Source organism: Stegodyphus dumicola, chromosome 7, assembly GCF_044657685.1.
Source record: "Stegodyphus dumicola isolate Sdum_Otavi_A_Nest chromosome 7, ASM4465768v1".
Classification (NCBI taxonomy): Eukaryota; Metazoa; Arthropoda; class Arachnida; order Araneae; family Eresidae; genus Stegodyphus; species Stegodyphus dumicola.
The window spans coordinates 93,709,089-93,726,954 of NC_140774.1; the positions used below are offsets into that span (position 1 = coordinate 93,709,089).

At 31.0% G+C, this 17,866-nt stretch overlaps 1 protein-coding gene across 1 annotated transcript in view; it reads right to left on the minus strand.

Moving 5' to 3' along the window:
* The window catches only part of LOC118201397 (uncharacterized), a 524,295-nt gene that overhangs the window by 381,855 nt on the left and 124,574 nt on the right, over window positions 1–17,866 (minus strand). The window lies entirely within an intron of this gene.

The window sequence follows — 17,866 nt, forward strand, 5'->3', positions numbered from 1 at the left end:
TATTATTGCTCTGTATTATATTTAAAGAAAATAAATAATGAAGAATCTGCATAAATGTATGTATGTTTCTCGCATTGTGACTTCCAGTTTTGAACCTAGAGACCTCCAGTAGTGTACCTAGAGACATCCAGTTTTGAATAACGTACGTCCCCGCCCGAATATGGGCATCTGGAAGCCCAAATATAGAGTTTGGAATTTATTTTACTGTGTATTTCATATTCTGTAAAACTTTAACGAACGTTTTATTAACAAACTCGAGGATTTCAAAGCGAGCCATAGCAACGTTGTACAGAAAAAAACATTTTTATCTCCAGCGCACGAGTCTGTGTATCAGAAATTCTAAAGATATGAGCTATTTAAATTATTTTGTGATATTGCTGTTGAATTGAATTTTATGGTAAAAGTGCGAAGAACATGATATTTAATAAATAAAGGTAACATTTTTTATTTTAAAAACGCCCTTTTGGACGTATAAAATCCGAAAGCTCTCAGAACTCTTTTAATCTAATATTCTTATTTCTTATGTCTTTAATATTATTACTTTACTAGCTTATTGCATTTAAATGCACATTTCATATTTCGACTGCTTAGAATGTCATAGCGATATGAGACTGGGCTGTTTCTCTGTTACGAAATTCACGGCCTTGATGTGATTAGGGTCGAATTTTGATATAGTTTCAAATTATAAATATTTGGACATTGATTGTTTTTTCTATTAATGTAAAGATTTAGTAATAGCGAAATTTCCAGCGATAGATAATATAAAGAGATTACGAGGGTAAATTTCTAAATAACAGATAGTTTTCTTTATTTCCTTTTGCTTAACGTTAGGAGAGAAGAAAGAGTAAAAAAATTAAGGAATGCTACTGGAGACAGCAAATTCTAAAAACTATTATTTCAGTCAATTTTTATTCTGTAGCGTTATTATTCTAATATTTAATCCCTGAAAACACAACATTTGTGACACTGTACTTAAGAGTAAGGATAATTTTGCAACCGAAAATTCATATATTTTTAATTTAGCCATAGCATGCTTCCAATTTTGATATAAAGACTTAAATGTTTTGTCAAAAATTTATAAAAATAATTTAAATTATTGGTATAACTTCGATTTGAATCTACAACATAATCATTTCAGTAAAATTAACTTTTTTATAATTAATTTTGCTAACCTCTAAGTAATTCTATAGGCCACTTCTAAAATATTATGGTAATCCTTAATCTTTACTACTAAAGAAACCTGTACTAAACACATGAAATTCAAATTGCAAACTTAAATCTCATACTGATGCTAATATAGAAGATAATAGTGTAACTCTATTGCAAAAATCACCTGAAAAAAGATCATTTTTACTCCAGTGAATCAAATGATCAAAGAATAGTAGAGTGAGTATTCAAGCATCGAAATTCTGTCAACCATTAAATCATTAAAATCTTTTAGAATTAATTTATTAGTACGAGGTTCAAAATTAAAATGTGTAACCTGTCTTTTATTATATACTAGAAAATTGTGGCCTCATATTTTTATCGGCAAGAGGTGCCTGATAAGCTGTGCTGTTGGAAGAACTTAATTACTGCATTGACCATAGATTTGGAACCTAGCAGACTTATGTAATAAACAGGTATTCAGTTACTATTTTATGCATATCAGCTGATTGTGTTTGTCATGCAAAGCGATGTTGGTAGAATAAAATCAATTAGAGGGCTATTGTAAGCTTCAAGTTAAAGTAATTACCTGGAATAGTGGGTACGTTTCAATGTATTGATTCCAGTAAATAAATGCTAAGGAAATGGAAATACAGCAATCAATTAATTCAACTCATCAAAGATTCATAGACACCACACCTTTTGCATGCCTGGAAATAAATTGAATGCTAATGAGACAAAATCTGAAAAAAAATAATTGAACCTGAATTTAATTTTTTCTTTTGCGACTGTAAGAAGCGAAGAAAGAGAAATTCAGATTTGAAGAAGAAAATCAAAAGATATGAAATTACATCAAAAGATAAGAAAGATAAGAAATTTTTCACGGTTTTGATGTGAAATTATGTTTGTCAAAGTATAACAATTTAAATACTATAAATAAGAATGCAATTTCGACACAATTTTCAATGAAACTTTACTTCTTTAAAACGATAGAAAATTATTAAAGAATAACATGGATAATGTGTTAAACGAAGAATATTATGAAGAGTATGGGCATACATATTTATGCAAAATGTTTACTTTTTTTTTATTTGTTTGACTTTAGAAATCCTTAGTAAAATTCGAGCGCATCTTAAAAATTATTTTAGTGTTTTATTTTAAAATTTTCTCTTGACCACTCTTTATCAAAAATGAGTAGCTTTAAAAACGCATGTTTGAATCTTGTCACTAGCCATCTGTAGAACTTTAAAATGGATTGTAAATGAAAATAAGTATAACTTATTCAATAATTTTAATTTGTACTTTCATTTCAATTTTTCGCGAAAATTTTGAGGATTCCTGAAAGCATTCTGTCATTAAAGCAGTATGCTTGAGCTGCCAATAGAGGCACATCTTTTAGATTTCTTTCAGATTATTTGTTCCTTCTTTTTCACTTATGAGTTACTCTTTTTTTGCTATTTATAACATTTTATATAATTGTTTAATCCACATTGTATCTTATCTTAAAAAGTAATTATTTTTATTTTCAAAATCTATTAATCTAAAAAATAAAGACACATTCTTTGCATACTTATTCTCAAAAATCGTTACATATTTTCAAATAGGGAGTGGATTGGATTATTTGATTATGCCAAACCACATTAAAGTTATTTGTGATGGGAAAAGGATGTCTTTTGTGTAGGATTTTCTGAAGTTGCCTTCAGTTGGCTTGTATTTGTAGGCTTCCTTAATTAATTAGCTTCATTTCTCCACTATGACTAGTCAGTCATAGTGGTTGTTTGTGCCTTGTTTGTGAAAATAACTAAAAAGTCAAAAAAGGTTTAAACAATCTTTTTATTTAAAATCTGAACTGAGCTGATGCATAGCTTGTGTTTAAAATCCTGCGAGATTTCAGATAACGCAGAATCTAATCAAAATTAAAATTAAATGCCTGAGATTCACCGTGCAGAAGTCTTCTAAGCATTGTTTCAGATCTAACTACATGGGGGAGCAGTTTGGCTAGCTAAAAGCCTAACTTTAGATAATATAAAGTCTCAGACTGGGCGAAAAACTATCACAAAACTCAGCATCGCTACTATGCGACCAATGGTGAAATTCTCGCGTTCCACCCACTTCTATTTATATCTATATAACTGTCAAAGCTCTCTGTCTAGTTTTCAAGAACGTTTTTCTTGAATATACCTATCTCATATATATTCTGGTGAGAGTTAAAGAAATTCAGAAGTGATTGTATAGCCCAAAATCATAAGGTTTTACTCTGCATATTCATTTTATACACGGAAAAATTACGAAAATGCTCTGACAGCCAACGCGTTCACTCGGATTCGAACTTGGGTCGAATTACCAGGGTTGTAGCACAGTATTATCTACTCGGTCGTTTATGACGGTAGTTAAGATACATCTAACTTATTAACTTAACAATATCATTCTATTTGTCGCTTAGTGCTTTGAGTGTTGTAAAAGAGATTGGTTGATGTTTTACAAAGTTGATGTTTGTACAGATATTGTCGTATTTTCCAAAAGGATAAAGCATGCGTCAGCTATCATGTTCTGTTTGTAATATTTTTATTCTCCCTTACTGACGGCCATATACATATTTGATAAGCATATTCAATAATCAATGACCTACCTATTGGTCATTTAACAGTTCCGTCATACAGAAGTTTGCCCAAAGTTCAGCGTGGCAATCAGATAAATATTCATTCGTAGGCGTGAAAGATATATATGTAAAAGAATGATAATATAAAAAGAAGGAAAATCGGAAAGGGTTCAGATTTTAAATTACTTCCAAACAGGCCTTTTATTAACATTTTGTGTTTACCTTTATTTATTAAATATAATGTTCTTCGCACTTAAACCTAAAATTCAGTTCAAGAGCAATATCCCAAAATAATTTTAAATTGAGCATATCTTTAGAATTTCCGATACACAGTCTCACGCGCTGGAGATAATTTTTTTTTCTATACAACGTTGCCATTGTTTGCTTTGAAATCCTTGAGTTTGTTAATCAAAAATTCGTTAAAGTTTTACAAAATATGAAATCTATAGTAAAACAAATTTCAAATTTTAATTTCCAGATGCCCATATTCGCAATAGGATTACGTCATTCAAAATTGGATGGCTCTAGGTACCGTTGTTTTATTACAATGCGAGAAACATACATACATTTATTCCAGATTCTTCATTATTTAATATCTGCAAATATAATACAGGGCGATAGTGTTTGGTGGCAACATTTCAAAAAGTGAAAGGGACATTAAGAGTGGTTCGACGCAAAATCGCAAAACGAAAATAAGAGTCCCTCAGGGACAGAGCCCCTTTAGACTAATTATTTTACATATAAATATTATTATAAGCAAATACCTTTTTAAGGTTGTATACAATGTTTTACAATGTTTAAATGTTTACAGATTCACTTATTTTCATGCTTTGATTTCTAAAGTAATATTATCTAACAAGTACGAATATTATCATTAGCAATCTAGTCATAATAGTGTAATTTCCATTTATAGTGCGACACGAACGAGCAGCTTTTAAACGCAATTCGCGGGGATACTAATAATGAAATATAAAAGATTTGAAATAATATGAAGTTTAATCTATTGATAATGGAGTATATTATACATTATGTAATAAAATACTGTTGTCTCGCATGACATTTAGTATCAAGGGTTTTAAAGTTATATGCTCATTAATATAAATGACCGAAACTTGTCTTTATAAAATTCTGCATTATGGATTCATTGGTTATCTCAATTAAGAATTTGTTTGCAACTATGGCAAAATCATCTTTCACGTTTCACAACACAGTATAATAATGGCAAGAAATGCAGACGTCTAGACATAGTTGTCAAAATATTCAGGATGGTAACTTGGTTCTCTCAGACTGCTGAATATTTGTTTCTTTCACGATAATTTATTTGAAAGCTATCGGTTTACAGGTTTGTAAATGAGAGCAATTAAAACTATGTAAGTACTGGTCAAAAGAAAGTGAATTTAGTGAACCTGAATTTTCAGGATTTTACTTAAAGGTAGGTAATAAAGGGTAAAAGTTTACAATTGTGTACCCCTTATTTTTTGCGACTCTTTTTTGACGCCAAGTTCGGCGCCAGGAAGGCACACTTTCAAGATAGCCCTTACACAAAACCAAAATACGAAGTCAGAGAATTGCACAAACTCCAACAGACCGATATAGAAAGTCCTCCACGAAGGCATCCTCCCCTCAGGCAGATAGCCCTCGTGAACTGTTTTCACTTAAAAAAACATCCTAGAATTGCACAAACTAGGCATTGCGCACTGCCTTAAATATGTCTATGCACACATCAATCTATTTTCATTTAAATAAAATCAGGAAGCTAAAACAAAGTTCAAATTATTATGGTAACCAGAAGTGAGGTTTCATCGCCATAATTTAAAAAACAATGTCGCTAATCGAAGGGGCACCCAATTCTACATTAGAGCCTAATAAAGGCAGGTAATTGTAATAAATAATTGAAAATCCCTTTCATAACACGTTGGAAGAAATCCAATGTTGAAATGTTTGCAAAATGAATTTGATTTTTTTCAGGAAGGTCAATGAATTACATATCGTCAGTGTATGACATAACTAATATTATTTCACTTAAAATTTAAGAAAATTTAAAACTAAGACATATTACTAACACTAGAAAAATTAGATGAATTAGAACTCTAAAATTTCCAAAAAACTATGTATACTGAGATTTTTTTTCAAATGCCCCATCAAAAAATAAGCATCTGCGTTTGAGTTACGAAAATATTAATTGTAATGTAAATATCCTATTTCGTACACAAAAACGTATTTGCAAAAAGCGTTCGTAAAGTCGGTTACCTTTGTAGAATATTTTGGCCATCCGATACCCATTTCCAAAACTTGGTTTAAAGATTGCATTAATACCAGTTGAGTACTGCTGCTTCGTCACCAGTTGGCTTTTTTGGACAATGGATGAGGTAGCTGCGTGAATATTTTGTGGTTTTTCACAATCAGTAACACGAATGCTAATTTCCCTTTAAAAACTTCCATTAAGCCATCCCTTAAAAATGCAGATAGTCATTGACTATTTTATAGCATTAAATGACTTTAATCATCCAAACATAAATTTAGAGAAAGTAACATAAATTTAGAGAAAGCAATATTAATTATAAATTTAAATAAGAAAATAATAGCATTAATTCATAAATTAACAGTTGGATTTTAAATGATAAATATTTCCTGAATATGAAGGTTAACATTAGTATACAAAGCAATTTTTATCTATTAAGAATCCAGTGAAGAATACTAATCATAGCAAAATTAAAGATGGGGGTGGGGAAAGATTTCCCTAAAATATCTACCATTCATGCTGCATCTATCTTACATCACTATTATTTCTTTTCAAGTTCAGATAGAGAGTGAAGGTTCACTCTCATACAGATAGGGAAAGTAGCTTTCAAACGGACTAGGAACTCTTATTCAAGGAATTCCTAACCTTTTTGTTTGCATCGATTCCTTTTAAAAGAACGGTTTTCTCATCCACCTTTTACATTTTTATCTATAATAAACAGCATATAACATAATCACAATACGAATAATTGTACATGAATAACTTAAAGATAAAAATCGAATAAAACAAATAGAAACAAATTTTCAGAAGCAAAATCATTTCTAATTTCACCAAAGTTTGATTTTAATTACTGTGAAGGCTGTTCTTGATGTACTGATGCAATGTTTTTAATATTTGGTATAAAACTTCTTATTTTAATTGTTAAATCCTCTCGATCAGAAATATTCAGCTTGTTTCTTATTGTTAGTAGCAAATTACTGACTTGAATCGAGCCTTCTTACCAGGTAAGAAAATGGAAAATTCAGTAATGTTTTTTTTTTGTAAAAACGTTTACCTTAGATGTTTCTCTCAGATGGCTTTTAAATTCCAAAACCTGGCTTATACGTATGTTTTGAATAAGACTTGTGCTTGAACATCGTTTCTCAGTTCAACTATCTCTTCTTGCATCATAATATCAAGAACAAATATATCTCAGTTCAGCTGTTCTATGAGCCATGCTGGCATATTCAAATTTCCACTGTCTGAAAAGCAAACATAAAAATCTTCATGTTATATTTTGCAAGCGCTTGTATATAATAATATATCTTCGGAGGAAGTTTTGTGTTTTTCAAATTTTTTTGTTATGTTCTCTGAAGTTCTGCATTTTACTTTTTTTTATATTGCATATTTGCATAAAAAAATTATATTTTAAAAATATCTTAAAATAATTTTCGAGTATATTTTCTCTTATACTTATGTTGTATGATTTCTTCCTCACTACATCATGTAAGGTTTTACCAATAAGCCATTAATTATCAATTTTACAATATTAAATTTTTGTCAATTAATGGGATCTTTACTGTGCCGATCGATTGCCGGTGTATATTCGGCTATCGACCCCCAATGGATTCTTAATCATCATTATCTACATTTAAAATTTCATCGAATCCAAGAGGACAGTATCGATCTCGTTGAGAAGCTCTGGTTTATTCAAATTCAGCTTGCCACCAAATAAATTATACTTGAAGTTTTTATAGATATTTATCAAATATGTAGATAACTTTTTGCTAAGGTGAAAGGGTTCTGTAATGACCAGGAAGAAGGTCCAAACCCGTTTCAGTAGGATCCCTAATCTTTATCATAAAATCATTAAACATTACTAGATACTGACCAGAGCTTGAGAATGGAGAGCTTGACACTATTACATACTTAAGATATAACTTGGTTATCCTTATATTAAGGAAATGTTTTGGACGTCTTGAACCTCCTAAGATATTTATGAACCTAGAGTAAAGTGTTGTTTTTTCACTACGATAACGTTTCCAGTATTCAGATTATTGATTACAACAGTTAAGCAAGAGTATAATTTTAATAAAACTCGGTTACAGAATCCTTATATTTTTCTCATCAGTATCACTTGTGTGCTTATACTTTCTCATAATATTTTCATGATTTAAAATCAAAACCTTTCATTTTAGTTTCTCACTGAATAGCAGAAGAAAGCTGCACATAATACAGCAGAAAGTGTTCACATAAAAAATAACTCCTGTAACTTTATTACACATAATCAGAAAGCTGACTTGTTCAATAACAGAAGACTTTTGTGCATTTGAATTCACAATAAATATGCTCGAAGAAATCTTGATTATCATAGTAAGAAACGGGTAAAGGTTTTTAATTTTTATTTCAAATAGAAACATTATTCCGTGGATTAAAAAGGAAGTATTTCATTTGTTATTGTAAAATTCTGCATTGACGCAATAATCCGTCACCAGTGATGGGTTCAAAATATTTGGCAGACAAGTCTATCATTTAGTGCAAGTGAATTAGCTCGTATTACGTCTCCACTTTTGTTCAGGGATTTATATTCTGAAGTAAAGCTTAAGGTCTTAATAAAGTGAACACTCGATAAAAGTTTTATTAAAAATTCCTAATAATCTGAGTGCTGATTAATTATGATTTTCACTAACGAAAAATATTACTTTATGATGAGCTACACGTATATATCTGAAATTAATTCATTTTATTAAATCTGAAGTTTTAGTAAAATTAATACTTGAATAATGTCTGATTAAAACTTTCTCGCAGTTTGAGTGTCTATTCGTTGTAATATTTTTAGAAGAAGAATAAAGAATACGCATTTTAATTTCTTTACTCTTTTGATAACTTATTTTCATCAAAGAATTCAGTTTATGCTGTATAAATAAGTTTATAAGGGAACGTGCTCTCCCAAAATCTCATTAAATTTCATTGAAATTCAATTCATTGAAAACTGTTTAATTAATTTTGTCTAGGAGCCATAACAATGGTTACTGGCTTCTAGAAATAAATTGCTTTTGAATTGACCGTTAAGATTATTAGAAATTTATTTCATCTTTATTTCAGCCATGTTATGTTAATTTTTAACAGCAGTCTTTTGGATTGCTTATTATGAAAATCATGCAAGTCCATTTTTGGAATTATAAAAACAGTAATTTCATTATTTGGCACAATGGTTTTACTTTTAAAAGATTTATAAGACCAGAAAAATAAAAGCTTTCATTGACTGAAACTTCGTCTGTAAAAAAATTCCTTAATCACTTATTATGAAAATTGTGCAAGTTCATTTCCTGCAGTCTAATGTAATAAAGAAAGTAAATTAAGCGACAAAACTATAGAACTGGATGCCTGCCGTACATCTGGAACGTAAAAAGCATTTAATCATTGGTCTAGATTTACTAAAGTTCAGACTAAGTGCGCTTCGAAGATTCGAAAAGTCAGCCAGCAATATTTTGCACACAGTGTAAAGTATTGCTTTTATCGGAGAAATACTTTGCGCACCATGTTAAGTGTTTCTCTTATCGCAGCAATATTTTGCACATCGTGTCCACAAAAATCATTTCCCGCCTTTAGTTTCGCAAGCAATTAAATACTTACAATTATAAAAATATATACTCCAATTACAAAAATGTTACAAGACATATAATTCCAATAACAAAACATATAATGCAATTACAAAACACATACCTCAAATACAATAACTCAAACACAGTAACTTAAAATAACTCAAAGACTGATGTTTTCGCATTTTTAAATGTAAAGAAAGAAATTCTGTGAAAATGACGAAACCTAACATTTTCTTAACTTTATCTTGTTTAATTCATAAAACACATTAAGAAATAATCTAAATTTAATTAAAAGATTTTTTTAATTTTCGAAAGAAGGGAAGGGAGAATGATTGTTTGACACTGGGTGTATAGAGCGAACAAAGTTGAGAACCGCTATTCTAAAGTAATCACACTTCATGAGAATATTCAAAATGCATTTTCAGACTCAGAAAATTTGTACATTTCTTGCATGAATTTTTTTCGACATCCCAAATATAACAAAAAAGACACTAGTAAATCGCAAAAGAATATCACTGTAAGGCATCTAAAAGGAAAAAGAATAACATCAAATTATCCTAATTTCCTTCTTAGCCGATACCTCACAGAATGGCGTCAATTATCAGAAATTTTGAAATTAAATATCTCAGTCAATTTTAAATAAATTCAATTTTCAATTAAATATCTCAGTCGTCATACGACAGTGAACGTTTTAGATTATATTTTTATAAAGAGTACAAAATTTTCCTAAATAAAAGGACCAGAGGGACATGTAAAAAGTTAGATTTCGCATTTTATACAGAAATGGTGTCTTTATATTTAAAAGTTCCAAAATATTAATCTTTGCTTCATTTAAAACTTTGCATCATTTTGTAACTGGCAATTATGTAACAGTTGCAAAAATAAAAACTGGGTAAGGACTTTTTCCAACAGAGTGCATAAATGCTAAACAGTTGCACCTGAAACATTCAAGAAAATATTGTATAATTTCCAATCAATACACTTTTTAGCAAAGAATTAGCGCCCTGTGTATCCTTCATAACATACGATTATTTGAGAACAGTTCCACATAATGATCTTATATGAAAACCCAATCGACTAGAAAAACCTTAATAATGGTATCATTTTAAAAAATGTAACAAAAAGAGGTAACATTAAATTTTAATTTGTTGTGATGTTGAGAGTAGCGTAGTGTAAAACTTGTTACCTACCAAATGAGCATACGTGCTGTAAGTTAACATAAACATTAATGGGTACTTTCCTTGATCTTAAAAAAAAAATCCAATGAAGAAGATATGTTAACCTATGACACGTGAGAAAAAGACATGTGATGAAGATAGATAGCAGGGGATTAACTTGACTGATATGTTAGCAGGTACTTGGCTGCAACAATTATATACGTCCTTAATATAAATGCTATCCGGGACACTCTATTAGATTCTAATTCCCCTTCTAGTCTTGGACAGTTATTTTCCATGTCAAGGTTTCTAGGCATTAACCACGCTCGAGAGAACTATGTCTACTAGTCACGTCGATACCCAGGACGACATACATCCCGGATAGACACGCCGGGAGGACACACAGCCTACATACATTTTTCTTGACTTCTACAGCTGGGCTGTATAGCATTGAACTTTACGTCTCTTCAGCTCTGCACAGCAGCAAAGAAGAGCGCAAATTGCCCACCAGATAAAACAACGCAGACTGTTTTCTTAATAAAAGAAAAAAAAATCTGATGTGTACACCACATGACTTCCTTGTACGGAATATGAAATTATACGCAGTTTTTCTTTCATTTCATTTAAACGTATTGGATTGAATTAAATTTATTTCTTCGATAGCGCATAAACCACAATAGAATAATTGCACTCTTTAAAATTCACTATATTTGTTTACAGCGACACTCTGGCCCTAGGTTCACTTGACAGCGTTGCATTTCATTCACTTTTTAACTCGGAATGCACAAAATTTATATCATCTTAAGAATTATCTAATCGTTGCCACATGTTCTATTCAAATACTACAATAAATTTAAAACGATGTATAAAAAAATTAAGCAAACAACAACAAAAAAAAGTTTTTCACAGGCGATTACAGTATTTTCATTCAATTAAATTCAGTTATCACTTCGCGACAAGGCAAAAATACATAAAAATTCAAAATATCTGTGTTGAAAGTTATGAACTAAATCTTAAACATTTATTTCCTCGAATAAATTCCAGAATGGATTAAGTATGATTTAATTCACAATAATAAAAGAAGGCGTTATCTTTATTGTTGCGAAGCTTAATTTCTCTAGATTAGCAACAAATCCGCTATTCTGCCAAGTTTGAAATGTAAACAATTATGCCCGCCATCGCAAAATTAATTAGGCTTAGCTGCATTTAAACAACTTTTAAATTGTTGATAACTCCACAAATACTGCATGCAGATTTACTAAAGGAATAAAAACCTTAACCGGAAGATAAGAACAACATAATTCAATAATTTTTAAAGCAAAACTAACAAACATATAATAGTAAAGAAACTGAGATCACTAAGCCGAATAACAAAGTGGATATATATATATACATATATTTATATATTTTTGGTACGGCCGATTGTAACCAAAATACGAGTTTCACATCTACAAGCTATAGCAATCCTATATATTTCAACGTTCTGAGGCTAATCGTTTTTGAGTTATGCGAGATACGTACATGCGTACGTACACCCAGACGCCAGAAAAATTTCTCTTCAGAATTCATTTTAAATCAGTTTTTTAATTTTTGGGGTGACAAGTCCTTTATTCTGTCTTTACGTACGGATGTCATGCAAAAATACCGTTAAATTGCATTCGATAGTTACCAAAATGGATATTTTCTTTGAAATATGATGCCTGAAGTTTTCGCGATTACAATACTTTCTTTTTGCTTCGTACAAGGAATTAAAAAACTCACTTGAAACATAGATTTATTCAAGTGAAATTTTAATTTAAAACGATGTATAAAAAAATTAAGCAAACAACAACAAAAAAAAGTTTTTCACAGGTGATTACAGTATTTCTCATTCAATTAAATTCAGATTATCTTGTTTCTTGGTGAGCAGTTTTTGTTCTGAATCATACTGCATCTGCTTTAGTTCTTTGATATTCGATATAATTTTTTAATAGCACAATAATACACTCAAATGATAGAGTCGGGATTTAATTTTTCATTGTTCTATGGACGATATTTTCCATAAAAACATGCAAAATAACACGTAGAAAAACCATTAAATTAATAATTTTCTTCTGAACAATTTAATGTCTCGGCGAACATTAATCAGTTTCCTTAAATCTCTTTTTTTTTTACTCCTCCCTTTGAACATCAAGTGAAAATATTTTAAATTTATACGTTTTTCATTTTTGGAACTCTTTTTCAAGCTGTTCGCAATAAATATATATGTTTTGGAACAATTCTCAAGTTTTCTTTTAAATCAAATAGGACACTTTTAAATGGAATCCTTTTCCTTTATAAATTCTCAAAAAAATAAGAATATACTTTTCCTGTTAATTTTTAATGAAAACATTTTAAGCGCGTAAAGAAATGGTTTTGAATATATAGTATAAATAAACCTATCATTTTTAGAAATTTTATAATTAATATTTAAAGCCCTATTTTTAAAGTTCAATTTTTAAATATTTTTATGTAAAACAACTATAATTTCACAAAATAAGAGAATATTTAACACCTACAAATATATTAGTATCATTACACTTTTTTCCGTTTATTAGTTCACAGACTGGATTGTAATAGTGTAAAGAAGTAGAATTTATGAAGCTCAGCATGTTAAATAATACTTTGCGCAGCTCAGTACGGCTACTAGTACTTTACGTAACTCAACACGTAAATTAATATCTTAGGTAATCCAGTAATAATGAAATTAGAGGGCAATATATAGACGGCAATCATCTCTCAGAATCTTTACAACCCTGCTTAATTTGTATTTCGTACATATATATAAGTAAATAATTCTTCACTGAATGATTCTACTCGGAATGTTTGACGGATATACACTTTAATGTTTTACATTTAAACTACAGGATATACGTTTACGCCATATCAATCTGCAATTTAAAGGAAAGCTACGAAACATCTTTCCTGTTATTCCCGTTGACGGAATTCATTTAGATTTTATTTATAAAGGAAAATTCGCCAAATCCCTTTTAATTAAATATATATTTTTTAAACGATCCGGTTTTGTACTCATTGTATTATTCGTTTACTGTATTTATAGTATTATTCACAGAATGAAAAGAAATTGTCACTAAGAGCAAAATAAAAGATATGTAATTTTATTCTGAATTTGTAATGTCGCGTTGTATATACAAATTATTTTATCTTGTTGACAACATGTAGCATTGATAGTGAAGCATGTTGATAATAATTAGAAAACATAAAGAGAATTATATCGGCAGAATCATATGGTAATACAAACAAAATTACACTAAAACGCTGGTCATTCGTTAACTGAAAAAAAATTCTAACTGACAGAGCTAATATTCTGAACTATACGTCTAAACATAACCGTTATTCCCTCATTACATTCGCAACCATGATTGTGAATACACATGAGAGATCCGGACCCACGCATTTAATCAAATTAAATGGTTAATCAAAGGGTTAAATAAACATCTTGGGCAGTGTCTTTTATATGTTTTTTCTCCTTTAAATCAGTATAACGTATTGAAAGAAAGAAAAATTTTTCAGTATTTATTCTATACAAGACTGCAATTGAAATACTTATAAATTCCCCATATAATCAATTACTAAAATCCCGATTCGCCAATGCCTTCATACATGTTTCTTTCTTCTTGGTATCTTTCTGAATTCGACTGCGTAATTTTATGCAATTTTCAAATACGACAATGGTAGATAAAATATAAGTAATATAAAAAAACATCTGTAAAAGGAATATAAGTCCCAGTAGTTCTTTAAATGCGAAACTGTGGAATGTGAAATTAGACTCTGCTCAAATACCATCTGAGAAATGCTGTGTAAAGAACTCATAAAAGTAATAATTCGGGTAAAACATAGACTACATAAAAATATTAAATCACTAATTTCTCTCTACCATTTCTAACTAATTGGCGAGTTCTTCCTTCTATGTTGCATCAACAGCTGAAGATGAGAAATGAATATAAATAATAAACTGTACTTTTAACAGACTTGAACACGAACTTCGCAGACTTATACAAGGTATGACACAAAAAAACGAGACTAAGCGTGTAGCTGGAAACCGAGTGGAGTTGGCAACAACTGTTTTGGTGACGTCATGCCACACACCTATCTATCCATGCGGCCAGTTTCGACTTAACTGATCACTCTAGTAGGGAGTACTGTGTCATTGAGTGAACACGTGCAACTGCATTCTGCCGGGAAAATGTCTAATGTAAAAACCGAACAGCACATCAAGTTTCTTGTGAAACTTAAGAAATTAGCCACGAGGGAAACATTTCATATGTTAATCTTCGCTCATGGAGATGAAACTTTGTGTCTTGCGCGTGTGCTTGAAGGGCATAAGCGGTTTTCATGGGAAAGGGACAGTGTGGAAGATGCCCAGTACTTTGAACATGACTGAGTATGTTCCCAGTGGACCAGACTGTTAACCAACAGTGCTATGCTGAATTACTAAAAAGACTTCGTGAAAAAATTAGGAAAAAGGGCCACAGTTGGGGAGTGATGGATGGTTGTTGCATTAGGGCAATACACCCGCTCACATGGCCCTATTTGTCAAGCAGTTTCTGACCAGCAAAAAACATTATTGTGATGGCGCATACTCCTTATTCCCTGATTTAGCTCCATGCGACTTTGTTTTATTTCCTAATGTTAAATCTTGCTTAAAGCGAACCCATTTACGTTAGTTGAAGAGCTTCAGGCAAAAATGGAGAATCTCCTGAAGGGTCTTCCAAAAACCTCGTTTCAGAACTGTTATCAGCAATGGCAGCACCGAATGCAGAAGTGTGTGAATGCTGAAGGGAACTACTTTGAAGGTGATAATGTGACGGGGAAAGGATTCTGTAAGTACAATGATTTACTGGACCAGTCTCGTTTTTTTTTTTGTGTGTGTCACACACCTCGTAAATTACTGCTGCACGCCAAGAATGCGTGGAAGGAATATCCTTTGTTTCTTATAGAATATGCCTAATTTCTAAAATATCCTCCAAATGCAGCTAATTTAAAATTTGTCGCAATTTGTTTTTCCCCAAGCACTCCAAGAAGGAGTTCCTTCTCATAGGCAAATAGTTTTAATGAGTTTTACACTATTAGAGTTAAATATCATAAAGAAATACATTAATTATTATAAATACTTCCGAAACAGTGTCTTTTGTTAGAACGAAAATATAGAATATCTGAGTATATATAAAGGGAAGGGAGAGAGAGAAAAGAAGCTTTAGCATTTTGAAAAGCATCTAAAACTTTTAAATGGTATAAAACATCGTGAAATAAAAATAGTAGCTATATTTTGGGGATAAGCGCAACTTATATCATTCTTCATTTCTTTTCTTCTGCGATGTAATGTAATAGAGTAGAAATGCTGAGCTAGTGCATTTCTGAAATTTCAAAATCTAAGAAACATTCTTAGAGTTTGAGAAGAATACTTTTAAGAGGATTGAGAAAGCAATCGGAGTACGTGGTGTCTGTTTCATCTGCAGTTCTCTTTCTACCTCTATATGGACTTCCAAAGGAAAAATTTCCGAACGGAAATAGTCGTTCAATTTTAACACCCACAAGGGAGATGATTTCTTGAAAGGATATGTCGGAAAGCAATAAGAATTGTTCGATATGTCAGATGCTAGGAATATATCGAAAGCTTAAGATTTAAACTTATTAACCACTTGAATTAAACCACTTGAAACACAGCTGGAAAAAGTTTAGATATAGTCTTTATATCAATTATTGCTTACTTTCTGTATTTATATTACTCTATTTACATTATAAGATATTTATCTAAAAATTAATCTAATGAAACGCATTTCTAAGTCACACATCAGGAGATCATAGTCATTCAGCTACAGAATAAACGTTTTTGCATCACCTAGCAGCGTATTTCTAATTTTTTCTCATTTTTTTAATTCACAAAGCAACTTGCCAGATGCTTTGAATGTGTTTTATTTTCTTATACTCTTTACGGCAAATTACACTTTTAAAGGATATTTATGTACTTGTATTTAAGGTGGAAAGATAGCTCATTTTTTTTTATATTTATGGCTTTCTTATGCTATGCTACAATTTATTTTTATACCTTTACAGAACTCTATTAAGTTCTTTTGTGATACATTATCATCTTTGAAGTTAGCTATAAAGTCCGCGGTTTCTTTCAAGAAGATGCTTTACTACTGACCGAGTAGTTAAGACTGCTAAATATTGGGAGTCTGACCTGGATTCGATTCTAGGCACGCGAGCTGGATGTATGGTCGGTTTTCATGCATTTCGCCATATGTAGCTCGAATTATAATCATAAAGCCAGCCAGCATGGAACTTGAATACGAGTATTAGAAAGTTCTCCGCAAAGGCACAGCACTCCTTAGAAGATAGCCTTCGTGTGCTTTGCCGTATTCAAGTAACCTAACTTTTCAAGAGGAAGAACTTAAGAGTCCTGTCGCGGTAAACTAAGTGTAACGAATGAATTTTCAAAGCAATCATTAAAGAGGAATTCTTTGACCACGTAATTTCTATTTCGCTTCCACACAAATCGCTAAAAAGATTTTCTCATCCACTCCCGAGGCGATTTAGCTCGATAAATGAGCAGAAGCTTGAGATGTCTGATGCACTTCCACAAAAGAAGCAACGTGAGTCTATCCTCAAGTACTTTAAAACCTGAGGCAAGACTTAGCAAGTTTTTCTAATGTTGATTATAGAGTTACAGGGGAACGCAACGCGGCGAAACTATCGCCGACGAAAACGCCGCTGACAAAACAACGCAAGAAGAAATCTTGTTCCTACAAAACTTCGTGCGAAAAATGAAAGCAAGGAGAAAATACGGCAGTTCTGAAACATCGTGATACAAAACATTATAATGAAAACTAAAAGCCGTGCAAAAGACTTTGAAGTTTTGGAAGATTGTTGTGCAAAATACTGTGGTTAAAAATAAAGCATATAAAAATTTAAGTATGTGGATAACATCATAGGCATATGTTTTCCATTGAAGTATTTGATACATTTTGTGAACATTTTTAAGTGAGATTTCGCGCTATGATTAGTGAGCACACGAAGAAAAAATATTTTTACCTCTATATTTTATATTTTTTTGTTAAATCACAATTTTTTACTGAAAAATAAGAAGGAATCTTAA